Source organism: Mytilus galloprovincialis, chromosome 5, assembly GCF_965363235.1.
Source record: "Mytilus galloprovincialis chromosome 5, xbMytGall1.hap1.1, whole genome shotgun sequence".
NCBI lineage: Eukaryota > Metazoa > Mollusca > Bivalvia > Mytilida > Mytilidae > Mytilus > Mytilus galloprovincialis.
In genome coordinates this window covers 95,615,812-95,634,266 of record NC_134842.1, presented here as the reverse complement: position 1 = coordinate 95,634,266, position 18,455 = coordinate 95,615,812, and the positions used below count along the sequence as shown (strand labels likewise).

The following is an 18,455-nucleotide window of genomic DNA, read 5'->3' as shown; positions in this document are numbered from 1 at the left end:
TATTATGTCTGTTTAGTTCACGCATCATTGTAAATATATCGGAATTTGATGAGACTGTCATTAAAGTGAGAGGGTTAGCGCTATAAAACAAGGTTCTATCCACCATTTTCTACATTTGAAAATGCTTGTACCAAGTCAGGAATATGACAGTTTTTGATGTTATTTGATTTCGCCATGTAATTATGAACTTTCCGATTATATTTTCCTCTAAGTTCAGTATTTTTGTAATTTATGTTTTTACAATCAGATCAAGCTTGGAAATAATATACTTTAATATAACCAGGATGTTGGTATTCTGAAACAAAACAAAAGTTTGAAAATACAAATGCTAGTTTGAAACTTAAGCTGTAGGAAACATAGAAACAAACGTTATTATCCATGTACATTTGTTTATACGTAAATCGTATGAAGCTACCTCAAATAACAGTTTATTGAAAACTGCAATATTTCATTTCATTTCATGTAATATTATACGAGCAATCTCAAAAACAAAATAAAAATGGTTGTACTCATTAAGAGAAGTCGTCGTGTATATATGAAGCTTTTGTTTAGGAAGTACAATTGGTCCTTGCTCTATACCAAACTTTTATTCAAAATATAAAATTATTGAACAGTTATGTTTTATTCTTTTGAATACATTACATAACAAGTATAGCTAAAAGATAAATCTGACCTTAGTTAAAATTACAAGGTTGTAAATGAAAATCTTCAAAAATATATTTAATGGCACGCCAAACAGTTAACTATATAGCTATAAATGAAATATACTGAACATATTCCACAGTTAAGCGGTATTCAATTCTAACAGAAAGTCATTTCTCGAAAGTTTTTCATTTTTTTTTGGATTTCGTCGACCATTACCTCCAACTTCATGAATGCTCCTTCTTTATGCCGAATGAGTTCGTAGTCTTGAAATAGCTTGTCATTGGTCTTCGAAAGAGTTTCTATTTTTTTTGGAATTTCATCGTTGAAAATTTGTTCCAAAACTTTTTCAAATTTAGTTCCAAGGGACTTCTCAAAGCTGTTATGTAGTGTATCTACATCAATTTGTTTAAGACACTCGTCGTAAATTTCTTCTGCTTTTTTTCGGCGAAAATCACCACCAATAAGCCAATCAACCATGACAAAAATTGGGGTCATCAAAATTGAGATCACAACTGGAAAAATCCACGAAATGGGAAAAAATGCTATCGAAAGGCCAATTCCAAGACCTAGAAAGAACGTGCCCGTTCTGGTGTAATCTCTATGATAAATTCCTAACATTTCAATTTCTATTTCCTGCATTTTCGATTCCATATTTGTTATCAATAATTTAATTTTCGCGTCAGCATCATCTACGATAGACTTAACTGCATCACTCTCAGACCATTTTTTAATTCCCCTTTCTATGCGGTCTTTAACCTCTTTGTCGAGTTTTCTGTATGCAGTATCCTGGATGGGTTTTTCATGGGGTGGATTCAATATTTCTTGTTTTCCTTTTTTCGAATGTAAGTATTCGTGAAGCTTATGTGTAAGTTGCCAAATCATATTCTTTCTGTATTCTTCCATTTCCTCCTTCTTCTGTAATATATATATATATAGACTAAAGTGAGGCTTTTTTCTACCAAAAGTTTCTAATATTTCGTTTGTCCGAAGTGCTATTTTCCATTTACCTTTCATCTTAATCACTAATACTCAAGAAATTGAAAACAATGAAAGATAAATAGCTACACACGTCAGAATATAAATGATACAAAGTGGCCGCAAAGTAATGAACAAATCTATCTTAGGTTATCGTTTTTCTTGAGGGATATGAAACCTTAGTTTCTAAATAATGTATTAATTAATCAACGCAGCATTCAGTTCAAAAAATACTTAAACAAAATACAGAATCCAACGTTAATTAAAAAATGGAAAAGTGACAAAAGCAAATGCTCGACTAGACTAAGTTTGGATTGATTGTTATCTGTGTGATATCAATTTTCGTGGATTTCCTTGGTAATGGTTAACTACGAATTTAAATGAACAAGGAAGTTTCAACTTCCTCAGGTAAAATTGGCCTTAGATGGATTTGACCATTTTTGTGAACATATTCATATTTGGTACATAGCTCTTCAATGTTTTCGGTCTTTATACATCCTTGGCGTCCAAATATTCGGCTTTGAGTGTTCCTAGTAAAGACAAATCTGGACAAGTGATATTTATGACTTATTGTTTTCATAATTTTACGGCACTGATTCGATCCCTTCACTGGTGGATTATAAGTCTACGAAGGTATCATCTGCTCAGTAGTCATTACTTCGGTACTGACATGATGAATAACAAACAATCTTAGATTGCCCGTTTTTAAATTTTGAAACTAAACAGAGACTAAGGTTTCATTTTTCGAACACAAAGTTTGCCTTAGATGGACATAACTATTTTCATTGGTATTATAATTATTTGGTTTATAGCTCCTCGATGTTTTCGTTCCTTTTACATCTTCTGCTTTCAAATTTTCGGCTTTTAGCGTTCCGGATGAAGGTAAATTCAGAAAAGCGCTTCGGAGGTATACTATTTATAGCCTGCTGTTTGTGTGAAAACTGATGCAAAACAACGAATTTAAATATATACATAAATACAATGTTCCTATTAACAGTGAACATAAATGCAGTGAAAATTCTCTATGTAACTAGTAAAAGTATTTTTTGTGCAAGGTAACGTTCATAACCGGCACTTGTATACGACCATACTTAAAATGCTTAAGAAAACTCTTAAGATTTTGCAATTAAATGTGCACGCCATAGAATGCAACCAAATGAAAAATGGATGCTTGTAATTGCAATGTCCATGTTGTCTCTTTTATTGTACAATTTTTCGTTGTTCATCCATACAGATATGTCTAGTTGGTACTATAAGCTTTTCTACTTCATAACTAGAAACCTATCTGATAAAAGCGTTTAACATGTTACATCAACTGGAGATTGTCAACCAGAAATAATGATGTGCATTTATTCTTTTTAAAAAATATAAACCATGTAACTTTTTTTTAATATAGGTTGATAGAATATTTATCATCATCTATTCTTTACTTAAAGTTAATACATTAGATAACTGTTATTGTTGAACAATAAAATCCTTTGACCATCGTTCCTATGGTTTTAAGGTCTAATATTAATTCTACGAAAATCGCTCAGTTTATTTTATTTGACTTTAATATCGTGCTGCGTTTATTGAAATACTCAATAAAGTGGTCTATTAAAAACAAGGATACAATCTACCGTTATCATATAATTGGTGGAAACAGGAAAAATCTGATAAAAATATTTTGATACTTATTCTATTATTAATAATTGTATAAATGTTGTGGATTATATAATATCACATTTTGAAAATAATTCAGAAATGAATAAAAGAGTACATACTACGCCTATTTTCAGAATAAGAAAACAATTTCGAGAACTTTTAAAGCGGTTTGTGTTTGTACCGGCCGACAAAGCAGCCAACAATGTGGTGGTGGTATGCCGTAAAAACTACACAGACATTCTTAAGAATAAACTTTTATATTCATCTACATTCAAGTCCGTGTTCTCCACAGAGAGTCATATAGTTAAAAAGTATATCATAACCTCATCCCATCTTAAGGCTTCCTCTGGATATGTGAACGTCCCTACTATGTATTTGTTTTTATCTCGGCTTCTAGTAAGTTTTCTGTAATTTATCTTTCGGTGCTTTTAACAAGTTTCATAACTACTATCAAAGAACTTCTCATAAACTATTGCAATAAAAAAATATGAAAATAGTGGAATTAACTATTTTCTTAATGTAAAAAATGTTTGGATGTTTTAGACAAATAACTTGCTTTTGATGGTCCTTTTGACAGTTTTGACCTTGTTATCTTTACACTACACTTCTACACAATCTGATCAAACACTAATTTTCCTTTTCAATTGAATAGTCGTTTGGTAATTATAAATGCAAAGATATTTGCTGCAACTCATTTAAAGCCTTCTTCTCTAATGAGAAAGGTAAATATGCTAGATATACTTACTGTAGATGTGATGAGATGATTTTACCTGCTAATGTTCTCATTGATAACAATATTTTTGTATGTTTCGACAACAAAGTTTATCGACAGATTGTAGGTATTCTAGTGGGCACTTATTGCGTACCTTTAATAGCAGACTGACTTGTTTTTGTAATGTAATGAATTTATGGCCAAATTCAGTTAAGACGCGTTTGAATTTGATTTAATTGATAAATCCAATAACACTTACCATTGTCTTGATGATATTTGTTTTTTAATTAATTACGAATTTTCTAAATATACTACTGAAATGTACCCTTAGGAACTTACTTCAAATAAATCAAATGTAAACTGTTATAAATGTACTTTCCTAGATTTAGATATTTCGGTTTTACACGGGAAACTCCACACTAAAATGTACGACAAAAGGGACGACATTTCGTTCCCTATAGTTAATTTTCCCTTTTTGGACGGTGATGTTCATTTTGCACAATCTTACGGTGCTTATATGTCACAGCTCTTTCGCCATGCTCGTGTCCGTTGTGACGTATTATTTTAACGAACGTATTACTGGTAAATAATTAAGTTAGAGATTTCGTTACCACAGATTACTTAAAACATTTGATTTTAACGAATGTTATCTATGTATTACTGGTATATAATTAAGCCCCAGGAATAGGGTTATAACAATGTGTAGTTGTAATGAATTTTTCCAAGTAATTGCATGTAATGTGTAATACAGCAATGTTTGCATTACATGTAATTGTAATTTATTGCATTAGTAGAGAAAGAAAGTTTTGTTATTTCATGCATTACATTGCATTACATGGCAATAATTTTTTCACATACTATATATCTTTCATAGAATGTTGGAGATTTAGTTTAAGCAGAATTTAAATCTCTGCATTAATTAAGAACATTTATTATCACTTGGGTGTTGATCTTTTAAATTTGAAAAGCATTACTGTAAATTAAAAGTATTTCATTGTTATCAAAACATTAATGAATACCTTAATTGCCAGAAATTGACCATTGTCATAAAACATTAATGGGTTTGCTTTACAATCAATCTTGTCATCATTATGACACTTGGTCATACATTAAGCCCTTTGTTTATAATTTAGATAGGAAAGATATTCTCAGTAAATATTTTTGATTGGAATTATTAAACAAAATGTATATTTATAAAAGTGAAGTTAACATTAGTTAAAATAAATATTGAGCTGTATCTCTGTAATTTCTTTTTAGAGAAAACACAGAGAGTATACATTGAAACCCTTATGATGTTAAAATGTAATTTGTTGTATTGAATAGACTTTTTACTTGAAACTTAAATTTTAATGTATACGGAACAGTTATTTCTTATGCTAGAACCTTTTGTGAGTCATGTTGGTTTTTCAAAATGTTTGATTTTTTTTTCACTTTATAATAATACCATTTAGAAATGTAATGTGTATTTCAATGCATTACTTTGCGAAACTAATTGTGATATTATGCATTACTTTTGAAAATGCATGTAATTGTAATTGTAATTTAATGTAAGGTTTTGTCAAATTAATTGTAATATAATGTATACATTGAAATGTAATTCGCCCCATGCCTGACCTTTACGAAACTCTTGTAAAGTTATAAAGATTAGATTTTGAAGTTTGGTTGTACCAGTAGAGCACTTATTTTAAACGAGATAACACATCCTCATATTTACGGAGAAATTTAAAAACGATACTGGGGTGGTGTTCTCGAAAGTATCCTAAGATTCGTCATAAGTCATAGATAAGACCAATTTTAGGATGGACTTAGGATCAATTTAGGACACTCTTAAGTTGTGTCTCGAAGCTATCTCAGACGTATCTTATGTTAGGACGCCATAAACATATCCTAAGTCGAAATTTTAAATCGTCAAATTTATTTTTTGATAAAACATTTAATAATGACTAAACCAATTAATAAAATTGTTTAGGAATTTTATAATTACAATTAAAGAATTAAATCCATGATTTTAAATGTAATACTAAAATTATACCAAAAAGGATTGTAATTTAAACTGGAAAACAACTTGTTTTGAAATGAGAATTGAATTGGTAGTGTAATCGTAAAAACGAAGTTCAAAGTTTAAAATCATGCATTATTTCTTTATATACGAGTCAAAACCGATGGTGCGTTTCATTTCATGTTAATCTTCAGGTAAAAAAGTGAACAAAAAGCGAAATCCAAACTTTATTATGTTAGGATGAAGATAGGATGATCCTAAGACACATAATTAGGTGTCCTAAAGTTAGGACGAAAACTGAGATATATTGTAAATTAAGAGAGCTGCGAGAACACGACTTAGGATAAATACCTGTCATAAGATGGACTTAGGACACGTCCTAGTCCTAAGATAGCTTCGAGAACACCACCCCTGGTAAACTTATCGATCCTTTAAATAAACTTGTTCTAAAAGGGCACCAATTCAACACTGTACTAAGATCATTGAATATTGATTTTATTGATAATAATATTGATTCTGTTATCAGTAAATCAAAAGCAAGCAAATTATTATCGTTATATACAAATTTACATTCTTGGATCTACAATCCGCGATACCTGTATCGTAGCATTGGCCAAGGTCGTGCTATTCTCCGACTGTTTATGTCGTCTTTACACTAAATCCATTGGATGTTGGATGTGTATACGTACTAATTGATACTTTAGTCTTTGATGCATGCATGTGTTTATAATTTGTTGGTGGCTTTAAACTAGCTGTCAGTAACTGCGAGTACCCTCATATCTGTACTTATTTATTTTTGGTTAAGATATTCAAGTACCCGACCAAGTCTTCTCTCTGTTTTTGTTACATTTTATTTTTTATTTGCACCCGTCAAATGAGTTAAGCCTTTTTCAACTAATTTTGATAGTTCGTCCTTATGTTGAACTGTTACCCCACTGCCCCAGGGTTGGGACACCACTAATAGTTTAACCCTGCCACATTCTGTATGTATGTGTCTGTCCCAAGACAAGAGCACGTAATTCAGTGCTTGTTGTTTGTTTATTTACTATATATTTGTTTTTGGTTCATTGTTTTGTTCACGTTACTTTTCGGGTTTGAATTGTTTTACATATGTCATTTCGAGACAATTAATGACTATGCAGTATGTTGAAGGCCGTACGGTGACTATTTTTGTTAATTTCTGTGTTTTTTGGTCTCTTGTGGAAAGTTGTCTTATTGAAAATCATTCCACATCTTCTTTTTTATATTTAGATAATTTCGAGACTTTATTTCAATGTAATTTTACAATTATTGATATAGATGAAAATGTAATATTTTTATGTCTGTTTTTACATATGATCCTCATTCATGATTCAGCTGGTCTACCATGTGCACGTCTGCGGTCATATTTGTCAAAAGAAGCATTATTGCGGAGAAAAATTAAACATGGTAGATTATTTTATTCCAAATAATCATCCTCCAGTTTTGATAGCAATCTTATTATCCCCCTTTTCGTAATTTATACAGTTCTCAATTGATAATAATTTGTGTATCAGTTTTCGTTCATATAAATCAAATTCGGGAAAAGAAATGTATCAAAAAGTGTAAATTTTCCATCTGTCACATTATGCTCACAATAATGCAACACGATAACGATTCTGTCGTTCCTTCACTACCAACAGCGCGCGTTCCAAATCCCAAAAAGTGTAAAAGTCCAAATAAAGTACGAAGTTGAAAAGCATTGAGGACCATTATTCCTACAAGTTTTGCAAAATACAGCAAAGGTAAGTTATTCCTGAGGTAGAAAAGCCTCAGACTAGTATTTCAAAAATTCATAAGTTTTGTAAACAGTTTATTTATAAATATGACCATATCAATGATAAATCATGTCAGCACAGAAGTGATGACAACTGTCTGGTGAAAGCCTCTGGGAATTAAAACTCAACCAGCAGTGGCATCCGCTCAGAAGTAATAAATAAACTCATCTTAGATACCAGGATTACGTTTTTTATTTACAACAGATGCGCGTTTCGTCTACAAAAGACTCATCAGTGACGTTCAAATCCAAAAATTGTAAAAGCCTAAATGAAGTACGAAGTTGAAGAGCATTGAAGACCAAATTTCCTTAAAGGTTTTGCCAAATACAGCTAAGGTTATTATTCCTGAGGTAGAAAAGCCTTAGTCTTGTATTTCAAATATTGAAAAGTTTTGTAAACAGTTTATTTATAAATATGATGATATCAATGATAATTCATGTCAGCACAGAATTGATTAGCCTCGGAGAATTAAAACTCCACCAGAAGTCCTATCGACTAAGTTGTTGTAAATCAAATCATCTTAGATGCCAGGATGAAGTTGTTACGCCGGACGCGCGTTTCGTCTACAAAAGACTCACCAGTGACGCTCGAAATCAAAAAAGGTTTAAAAGTCCCAAAAAAAGTACGAACTCAAGTTAAAACGTATTGAGGACCAAAATTCATAAAAGTTTTACAAAATACAGCTAAGGTAATAATATTCCTGAATGAAAAAGCCTTAGTAATTCAAATTTTTTTTTGGAAAGAGTTAATTTATAAATATGACCATATATAAATATCTATCCTGATTTAGAGTAATATTATCGCAATTTGATTAGCTGATATTGTCCTTATAAATTTCAGTACATTTTATTATCATTATCTCCCTTATACCATAGACCTAATAAAGAATTCAAAAATTGGGTTGCTTTATAAGTTCTTATATTTTTTTTATTTTTCACAGTTTTAGATTAAATATCTAAAATACATTTGGTTGATATTGTCGTTATGTTGAATTGGAATATAATAATATGTAATATAACAAAATCAGGATAAATTCGTTAAACAGTGTTCAATTGTTCTAATACGCCTCATCCGATATAAATTTTATTGACCCGATAAATTTCGTGTTAGGACAATTGCACACTGTGTAACTTATAGACCATATCAATGATAATTCATGACAGATGTATTCGTGTTATTTGTCAACTAACACTGACTATTGTTCAGATTTTGGTTGAGTAGTATTCAAACCTTAGTGTCGGTTATTGCATAGAAACTTAGAGAGAGGGGCTTGCCCCGAGCCCTTAGTTTCATAGTTTATACCTTTCTATACACTATCCAATTAAGCACATATTTACAATTTAAGTCATCCTGTAATTAGTCTATTGATATGTTTTGGCTGACTAGGTGTAGCTCATTTACGTAGTTTATATTTATTGATATAAAGCTTAGTTTTACTATACATGCACTTCTTTTATATAAAAACCAAAACCATGATAAATTTTAAAACAGATAGATAGCTTGCAGTGGTAGATCAAAAAGCGAATGGTAGAATACGCCCTTTTTGGGATGATCAAAAGGTTTGAATGAGGACATACAATTGGACCCTTTTCCCCCTTTATCTTGGGTTGGAACCCCTTTAAAAAAATGGATGGATCTGCCCTTTGGTATGTACCCGTATGTAGTCTAGTGGATAGTTAACATGCATGAAATATCTGTCACTGGACATTGAGCAGCCAATAGTCAATCAATTTATAACGAAATATATTAAATAGCTTTAATTTCCATTCACAAGGTTCCATGGTTCACTCCATTTTTGGGTACAAAGTAATTGCATGGAAGATAAATGATTACAATTGTAGATGCATGGCATTGTTCTAATCAAGGTATAAAGAACCATATTTGTTACTCTTTATTTAAATGGAAGAAGCTTCTAGTCGTCAAAAACATTTTAAGATCCAAAGATTAAATAGTAGGATGTTTAAAAATTAATTTAAAAACTAATTACCAACTATTTCGTTTAATTTGGAATACAACATATTTTCCCAAATAGCCAGTGGCAATTTTATTTTAATATCTTGATTACGATACAATGAAATCTTACCCTTGAGAAGTTACGTAGTACACGAAAAAAGTATGTACTATGTAAATTAGAAGGCAAATTCAAGCAAATTCAAGCAATTTGATTGGACGAGAAGTTGTAAGTATGTGCTAAAGGTTCTTGGTCGGGAATTGTGTAGAGCTGACATTGAAATCTGTTTGAGAACTGCTATAGCACAGGTCGAGTACAGGCCGAGAATGGGTTCAAATGTAAATAAATAGTTAGGTCGAGAAATGGTCCAGACTTTGTATTATTGTGAAAATGGAAGGACACTTTTCAGGGGGGTTTCGGTGATCAATTTTGTTATTACTGAATGCATATGGTTCATTAAATTTTATTACTATGATATGTTTCATTACAAATTGTTTTCCACTGAATGTATGTTCATGCAATACTTTGAATACCTTTGTGCATTCTCTCTCTAAATCCTCAATATCCTGTTTGTTCTTTTGTATAGATTTCCTGCGTTCATGCTCAGACTTTTTAAGTAAAAGCAAACGAGCAAGAGTCCCTCTTTCTGCATTCCGAATAAAATCCTGTAAAAACCTTAAAAGAAATCCGAATAAAACCTTATCAAAACTTGCCAATAAAACGAATATCTATCTTTTTGTATCAGTTTTTAAGATAATTGCCAACACTGTTGGTAACAAGGACAATTAATTATATACAGAGTCTACCAACGATTACACTAATATTGATCTATTTGTTGATCTTGTAAAGGGGATGATATGTATATTAGATACTGTGTAGCAAAATTACAGGATATAGGTACCCTCGAAGCGGTGGGGAAAATAGTGAAGTCAGACAAGGTAAAATTCTTTTTATTTTCTTTATATTCTTTAATATTTTTGCTGAAAGATAAATTTTTAAATAATGAGTCCGAATAATGTAGAGCTGATTAATTGGCTGTCCCTTCCTTCAAATCTTCACAATCAAATTGGATGATACTTGTTCAAAATATTCAACGAAGTGTTGGATGATTTCAAACTTGTTAAAATACTATGCATTGGAAGTTTTTGTAGACAAAGTAAATGATATTAAAGCTTGAAAAACACTGTTAATGTAAATAGAGCAGACATGCTGTACGTCTTAACGCAGCGAACAGTTTACTGTACGAAAAAAAGGTATTTCTTCCCATCAGTATTTATGTGCTTCGGGGTACCTATATCCGATGCAGGGTATACCATAGAGTGGTAAAATTATTATAAAAGTTGTTAGAATAGTTTATGATAACGCAAAATTCAATTACAAAAATAAGCATCAAAGGGAAATGATTTCTATAATTTGACCATTCAATTCATTTGTAGAACCTATTTTGCTGAATATTTGCTATTATTGTTTTTTTGTCTTTAAATCATAAATTTCAAAATATTAGTCAAACATGTTAACATGATAAAATTCGTCATAAAGGGACAATATCTCCAATTTTGAGTCAACTCAAGATTTCGTATTGTCCCTCGTTTATCGTGTTAGCCATGTTTCCATCTATTTATCTTATTCATTAAGATAAAAGGCATAAAAGACAAAATATGGAAATAATCACCATTAAAGGGGAATAACGCCAGTAAGAATATACATACAATTCGGTCATGCTGTAGATCTGTTTCAGTCATTTATTCATTACTTTTAAAGTTCCTCATCGTTTTGGCCTATGAACATTTTTTATTCTATTGTCACTGACGTGTTCCAGATAGAACGTTAACAAACAAGAACCAATTTGTCATCAAAGGCCAATACATGATAAAGTAAATCGTCTATCAGCTTTACTGGTGTATATAGAAGGTCGGTCTCAACAATTAGGACATATCTGTCCTAGTCCGATATTCTCATTTATTGTGCTACCTGGATTCTACCTACCTGGATTATTGCGGCGATCATGAAAATGATAATTTCTTTTGCCGCCTCGTAATTTCTTTATATTAAAATACTTATCATTTAACTATGAGCTGTGCGCATAAATAGAACGAATATTTTAATGCTTTTCATGATAATCGTTGAAACTAGCGTTTTATTTCTATGTTCAAAAGAGGGACGAAAGATACCAAAGGGACAGTCAAACTCATAAATCTAAAACAAACTGACAACGCCATGGCTAAAAATGAAAAAGACAAACAGAAAAACAATAGTACACATGACACAACATAGAAAACTAAAGAATAAACAACACGAACCCCACCAAAAACTAGGGGTGATCTCAGGTGCTCCGGAAGGGTAAGCAGATCCTGCTCCACATGCGGCACCCATCGTGTTGCTTGTATGATTACAAATCCGGTAAATAGTCTAATTCGGTAGGTCAAATTCATGAAAGGGAAGGGAATTGTAGTTACGACGTGAGGAACATATCCGATATCATTTGTGAAATGGTTATTCCATAGCGGTCAACCAACTCGTGATGGCGTCCGTAAAATTTACGAAGGGATGATTTCAACTTCACCATTTGGAACTCTTGATTTAATAGCTTCCTTGTGAGCAGTAACCCTCTATCAAGAAAATCATGATAGGAAATGCAAGCACGGGAATATCGTATCAATTGAGAGATATATACCCCGTATGCAGGTGCTGTTGGAATGTTGCTACTTAGAAATGGAAAGTTCACAATTGGAAAGCTGAAATCATCTCTTTTGTCGTAAAGTTTTGTCTTCAACCGACCCTCATTGTCAATTTCTAGATGTAAGTCAAGATATGAAGCTGACTTAACTGTATCTGTAGTATCCTTTATCTCCAATTCGATGGGATAGATGCGTTCCACATAGTCACCAAATTTTGAATTGTTTAGTGAAAGAACGTCACCTATATAGCGGAAAGTAGAGTTAAAGCATATTGCTAACTTCTTATCTTTCTTCCTAAGAAGTTCCTGCATGAAGTCAGCCTCATAATAATAAAGAAACAAGTCAGCAAGTAGAGGGGCACAGTTTGTTCCCATTGGTATGCCGACAGTCTGTTGAAAAACACGTCCTCCGAACGTAACAAATATGTTGTCAATCAAGAAATCAAGCATCTTGATAATATCGGTTTCAGAGAATTTTTTGTTTGAATCAGAGTGATTCTTTACAAAGTAGGATTTATCCCTCCCTAAGACAAGATACTTGTATCTACGTTGGCCATTCTTTTTTATGAAGCAAAGTAATACCAACTCTTTTAATTTGTCTTTAAGTTTGGAATGTGGAATACTTGTGTAAAGAGTAGAGAAGTCAAATGTTTTAATACTGTTACAAGATGAAAGAGAGTTAGATTGTATGTACTCTAAAAGATCTTTGGAATTTTTAAGTATCCACATCTGATTCACGCCACCTCTAGAATAGGCAGTTTCACAATAACTTTGAAGCCCGTCTTTGATTGCTGATAAAATGGATGTTAATAATTTAGAAAGAGGTTTTGTGGAGCACTTGGAAGACCCAGCAACATACCGCTGTTTGTAAGGACACTTATGTAGTTTAGGTATCCAATACAGTGATGGAAGATCCAGTTCTTCATCTTTGGTTGAAATACCAAAGGAACAAAGAACAGACCTATGATTATCCAGGATTTCCTCTTTGGTAAGTGTCGTGAGGGTATATGTTGAGTTTCCAAGTGAATTGTCTATACCTAATTCGTTTATCAAGCAATTAATGTAATGACTTTTACAGACAAAAACGATGTTATTTGGGGCTTTGTCTGCGGGGACAACAACATATTTATCATGGAGGTCGGATAGGTGTTTAGCAACATTTGGGTCTTTAAAAATTGACGTAGCATGGGCATTGATGGACCCATTCAGTTTCTTAATTCTGATTTGTATTAAGGACCTCACTGCCTTTATCCATTCGGATAGAGTGTCTACGTCTTCCTTCTCGCGCTTAGCCCATTGCCTGGCATAATCCTCGACTAATCCATCAAAATTTTAAAGTTGTATTTCCAATTGATGGATTTAGGCTCACGATATTTCGGACCTTTCGATAACACGTTTCGTAGAGAAGTGTTATTAACAATGTTAAGGTCACCGGTAATAACGTGGCCAGCGGGATTATATGTGAATTGGGAACTAGCACAAGTGCAATCAGGAGGTTTAGACTTGAAGTCGTCAATATCGAGATCCTGCAAAACGCGTTTGTAATTGAAAATTTTAGTTGCAATAGGTTTGGTATAGGTATAAGAAATTATTGGTACAGACTGGTCTTTAAAATAAGGAGGTATTTTCGATTGAACTAATTTATGATGAAGGATATTGCCAAGGTTGACGCCATCGAGACCTTTGTTGGCAAAGGAAAGATTTAGAAAATATCTTTTCTCTTTTTCATCTTTTCCAATGCGAACTGGCTTGAAAAGTCTGTGACTTGCAATATCCGAAATTATAGCTTGAAGTTTGTATTGGTTTAAATGAGGGTTTGTAACAGTGGATTCCAAACATAAATTGAACAGAGAATGAAGTTTTGAAAGGGGTAATGAATAAAGTTTCGTGCGAATGTGATGAATACCTAACGGTTTTTGTATGAATGGCAGCAAGTCATTAATAGAGACATCATGCAGAGAGGGTGATGTATAATGACGATGACCATGACTGCGTCTACGTCGAGGAGTCGTGCGAATGTGATGAATACCTAACGGTTTTTGTATGAATGGCAGCAAGTCATTAATAGAGACATCATGCAGAGAGGGTGATGTATAATGACGATGACCATGACTGCGTCTACGTCGAGGAGTCGTGCGAATGTGATGAATACCTAACGGTTTTTGTATGAATGGCAGCAAGTCATTAATAGAGACATCATGCAGAGAGGGTGATGTATAATGACGATGACCATGACTGCGTCTACGTCGAGGAGTCGTGCGAATGTGATGAATACATAACGGTTTTTGTATGAATGGCAGCAAGTCATTAATAGAGACATCATGCAGAGAGGGTGATGTATAATGACGATGACCATGACTGCGTCTACGTCGAGGAGTCGTGCGAATGTGATGAATACCTAACGGTTTTTGTATGAATGGCAGCAAGTCATTAATAGAGACATCATGCAGAGAGGGTGATGTATAATGACGATGACCATGACTGCGTCTACGTCGAGGAGTCGTGCGAATGTGATGAATACCTAACGGTTTTTGTATGAATGGCAGCAAGTCATTAATAGAGACATCATGCAGAGAGGGTGATGTATAATGACGATGACCATGACTGCGTCTACGTCGAGGAGTCGTGCGAATGTGATGAATACCTAACGGTTTTTGTATGAATGGCAGCAAGTCATTAATAGAGACATCATGCAGAGAGGGTGATGTATAATGACGATGACCATGACTGCGTCTACGTCGAGGAGTCGTGCGAATGTGATGAATACCTAACGGTTTTTGTATGAATGGCAGCAAGTCATTAATAGAGACATCATGCAGAGAGGGTGATGTATAATGACGATGACCAGGACTGCGTCTACGTCGAGGTGTCGTGCGAATGTGATGAATACCTAACGGTTTTTGTATGAATGGCAGCAAGTCATTAATAGAGACATCATGCAGAGAGGGTGATGTATAATGACGATGACCATGACTGCGTCTACGTCGAGGAGTCGTGCGAATGTGATGAATACCTAACGGTTTTTGTATGAATGGCAGCAAGTCATTAATAGAGACATCATGCAGAGAGGGTGATGTATAATGACGATGACCATGACTGCGTCTACGTCGAGGAGTCGTGCGAATGTGATGAATACCTAACGGTTTTTGTATGAATGGCAGCAAGTCATTAATAGAGACATCATGCAGAGAGGGTGATGTATAATGACGATGACCATGACTGCGTCTACGTCGAGGAGTCGTGCGAATGTGATGAATACCTAACGGTTTTTGTATGAATGGCAGCAAGTCATTAATAGAGACATCATGCAGAGAGGGTGATGTATAATGACGATGACCATGACTGCGTCTACGTCGAGGAGTCGTGCAAATGTGATGAATACCTAACGGTTTTTGTATGAATGGCAGCAAGTCATTAATAGAGACATCATGCAGAGAGGGTGATGTATAATGACGATGACCATGACTGCGTCTACGTCGAGGAGTCGTGCGAATGTGATGAATACCTAACGGTTTTTGTATGAATGGCAGCAAGTCATTAATAGAGACATCATGCAGAGAGGGTGATGTATAATGACGATGACCATGACTGCGTCTACGTCGAGGAGTCGTGCGAATGTGATGAATACCTAACGGTTTTTGTATGAATGGCAGCAAGTCATTAATAGAGACATCATGCAGAGAGGGTGATGTATAATGACGATGACCATGACTGCGTCTACGTCGAGGAGTCGTGCGAATGTGATGAATACATAACGGTTTTTGTATGAATGGCAGCAAGTCATTAATAGAGACATCATGCAGAGAGGGTGATGTATAATGACGATGACCATGACTGCGTCTACGTCGAGGAGTCGTGCGAATGTGATGAATACCTAACGGTTTTTGTATGAATGGCAGCAAGTCATTAATAGAGACATCATGCAGAGAGGGTGATGTATAATGACGATGACCATGACTGCGTCTACGTCGAGGAGTCGTGCGAATGTGATGAATACCTAACGGTTTTTGTATGAATGGCAGCAAGTCATTAATAGAGACATCATGCAGAGAGGGTGATGTATAATGACGATGACCATGACTGCGTCTACGTCGAGGAGTCGTGCGAATGTGATGAATACCTAACGGTTTTTGTATGAATGGCAGCAAGTCATTAATAGAGACATCATGCAGAGAGGGTGATGTATAATGACGATGACCATGACTGCGTCTACGTCGAGGAGTCGTGCGAATGTGATGAATACCTAACGTTTTTTGTATGAATGGCAGCAAGTCATTAATAGAGACATCATGCAGAGAGGGTGATGTATAATGACGATGACCATGACTGCGTCTACGTCGAGGAGTCGTGCGAATGTGATGAATACCTAACGGTTTTTGTATGAATGGCAGCAAGTTATTAATAGAGACATCATGCAGAGAGGGTGATGTATAATGACGATGACCATGACTGCGTCTACGTCAAGGAGTCGTGCGAATGTGATGAATACCTAACGGGTTTTCAATTTATGCCTAGTCAGCAATATTGCTTCAAAGGCGGGTTCACCAAACACAATTAAACAAGATACCTTAGTATGATTGTAGCTCTGTTTGCTTGCAAGTGGTATAAAAGTATAAGACAGAAATGTCTGTTAATGATGCACTTAGATGATCTAAGGTAAAATTAAATAAATCAAGAATTCAGAATTGATAATTCAAGCTGGAAGTGTATACACTGGGTCGATGCCACTGCTGGTGAACGTTTCGTCCCCGAGGGTATCACCACCTCAGTAGTCAGCACTTCGGTGTTGACATGAATATCAATCATATGGTCATTTGTATAAATTTTCTGTTTAAAAAACAATAATTCTTTTCGAAAAAAAAGAGATTTTCTTATCCCAGGAATAGATTACAGTAGCCGTACTTTGCACAATTTTTTTTGGAATTTTGGATCCTCAATGCTCTTCAAGTTTGTACTTGTTTGGCTTTAGAACTATTTTGATCTGAGCGTCACTGAAGAGTAGACGAAACGCGCGTCTGGCGTATCAAATTATAAACCTGGTACCTTTGATAACTATTAATTAAGGATCAAAATAAGCTAAAAATATTGATAGGTCATGAAGCTCCTTTTTGAGATATTTGATTTTCAATATACGTTAAATTTGCATTGGTATTATTTGGGTCTCAAATCACAAGAAATGTTTTGGTCGATGAAGTCTTATGTTAAAAGAAAAAAATAGGTGTTATGGGGCAAAATATTTTACATTGTATCGTATGGAAAACACCAAGGAGTCCGAATATTTGACACTTATTCCAAAACCTCACCTAAGTACATCCTTAAGGCGGACGACTGGGGACGAACAGGGACACCTTACGCCATGTGTACATTCGGATAATATGAGCAAAACACAGAACGGATAAAATCTTTTAAACATAGCTGATTTAAAAACAATCTAAAACCCAGATGAAACTCTGTAAACAAAGAGAAAATTAGATAGATTAAAGCATCGAAAAGTAATGCACCAAAACGTTTGAAACACTGTAAAAAGCTATGAAAATAACAGGTAAAACCTATCAACAAAATATAATTATTGTAACCGTAAAAATCAAGCGGAAGGAAACCCTGTAACAAAGTAGAAACCTTGCGAAAACCGAATTACGATCACTCTTGTTTAATTTGTAGTTTTTCTTTTAATAAAATATCTCAAATAGGAGTTCCATACCCTATCAGTAAGGTTTAGCTTTAAAAAAAATCTTATCTTTGTCAATTTTAGTTACAGATATTTGTTTAATGTTCAATTAATAATAATATTCTTACCAGAAATAGAACTCTACTCTTTTGTTTTTATTTTTGCAGATGGTATCTAGAAGGACGCTTTCGAACCTCTTGTATTCTTCTGTAAATTCACTTTCCGTACCCTTTTGCAACTGAAATGATATATATTTATACAATGATGGGTACTCAAAATTACTACTGAGTGAATAGATACTTAGGAAAAACAATTAGCTGTCTTGGACAGTACAAAATGCATAAAATACATTTAGTTAATTGTAAACATTTTAAGAATACGATATTAA

General features: G+C 33.8%; 1 long non-coding RNA gene across 1 annotated transcript; it reads right to left on the bottom strand.

Annotated features, from left to right (window-relative positions):
* Positions 1-760: 760 nt before the first annotated feature.
* LOC143076786 (uncharacterized) lies at positions 761-18,310 on the bottom strand. Its single transcript, XR_012978788.1, has 3 exons — positions 18,196-18,310; positions 10,256-10,397; positions 761-1,560 (listed from the first exon to the last, which is right to left on the bottom strand). It is a non-coding gene; the product is annotated as an uncharacterized LOC143076786 (long non-coding RNA).
* Between the last annotated feature and the right edge of the window lie 145 nt (positions 18,311-18,455).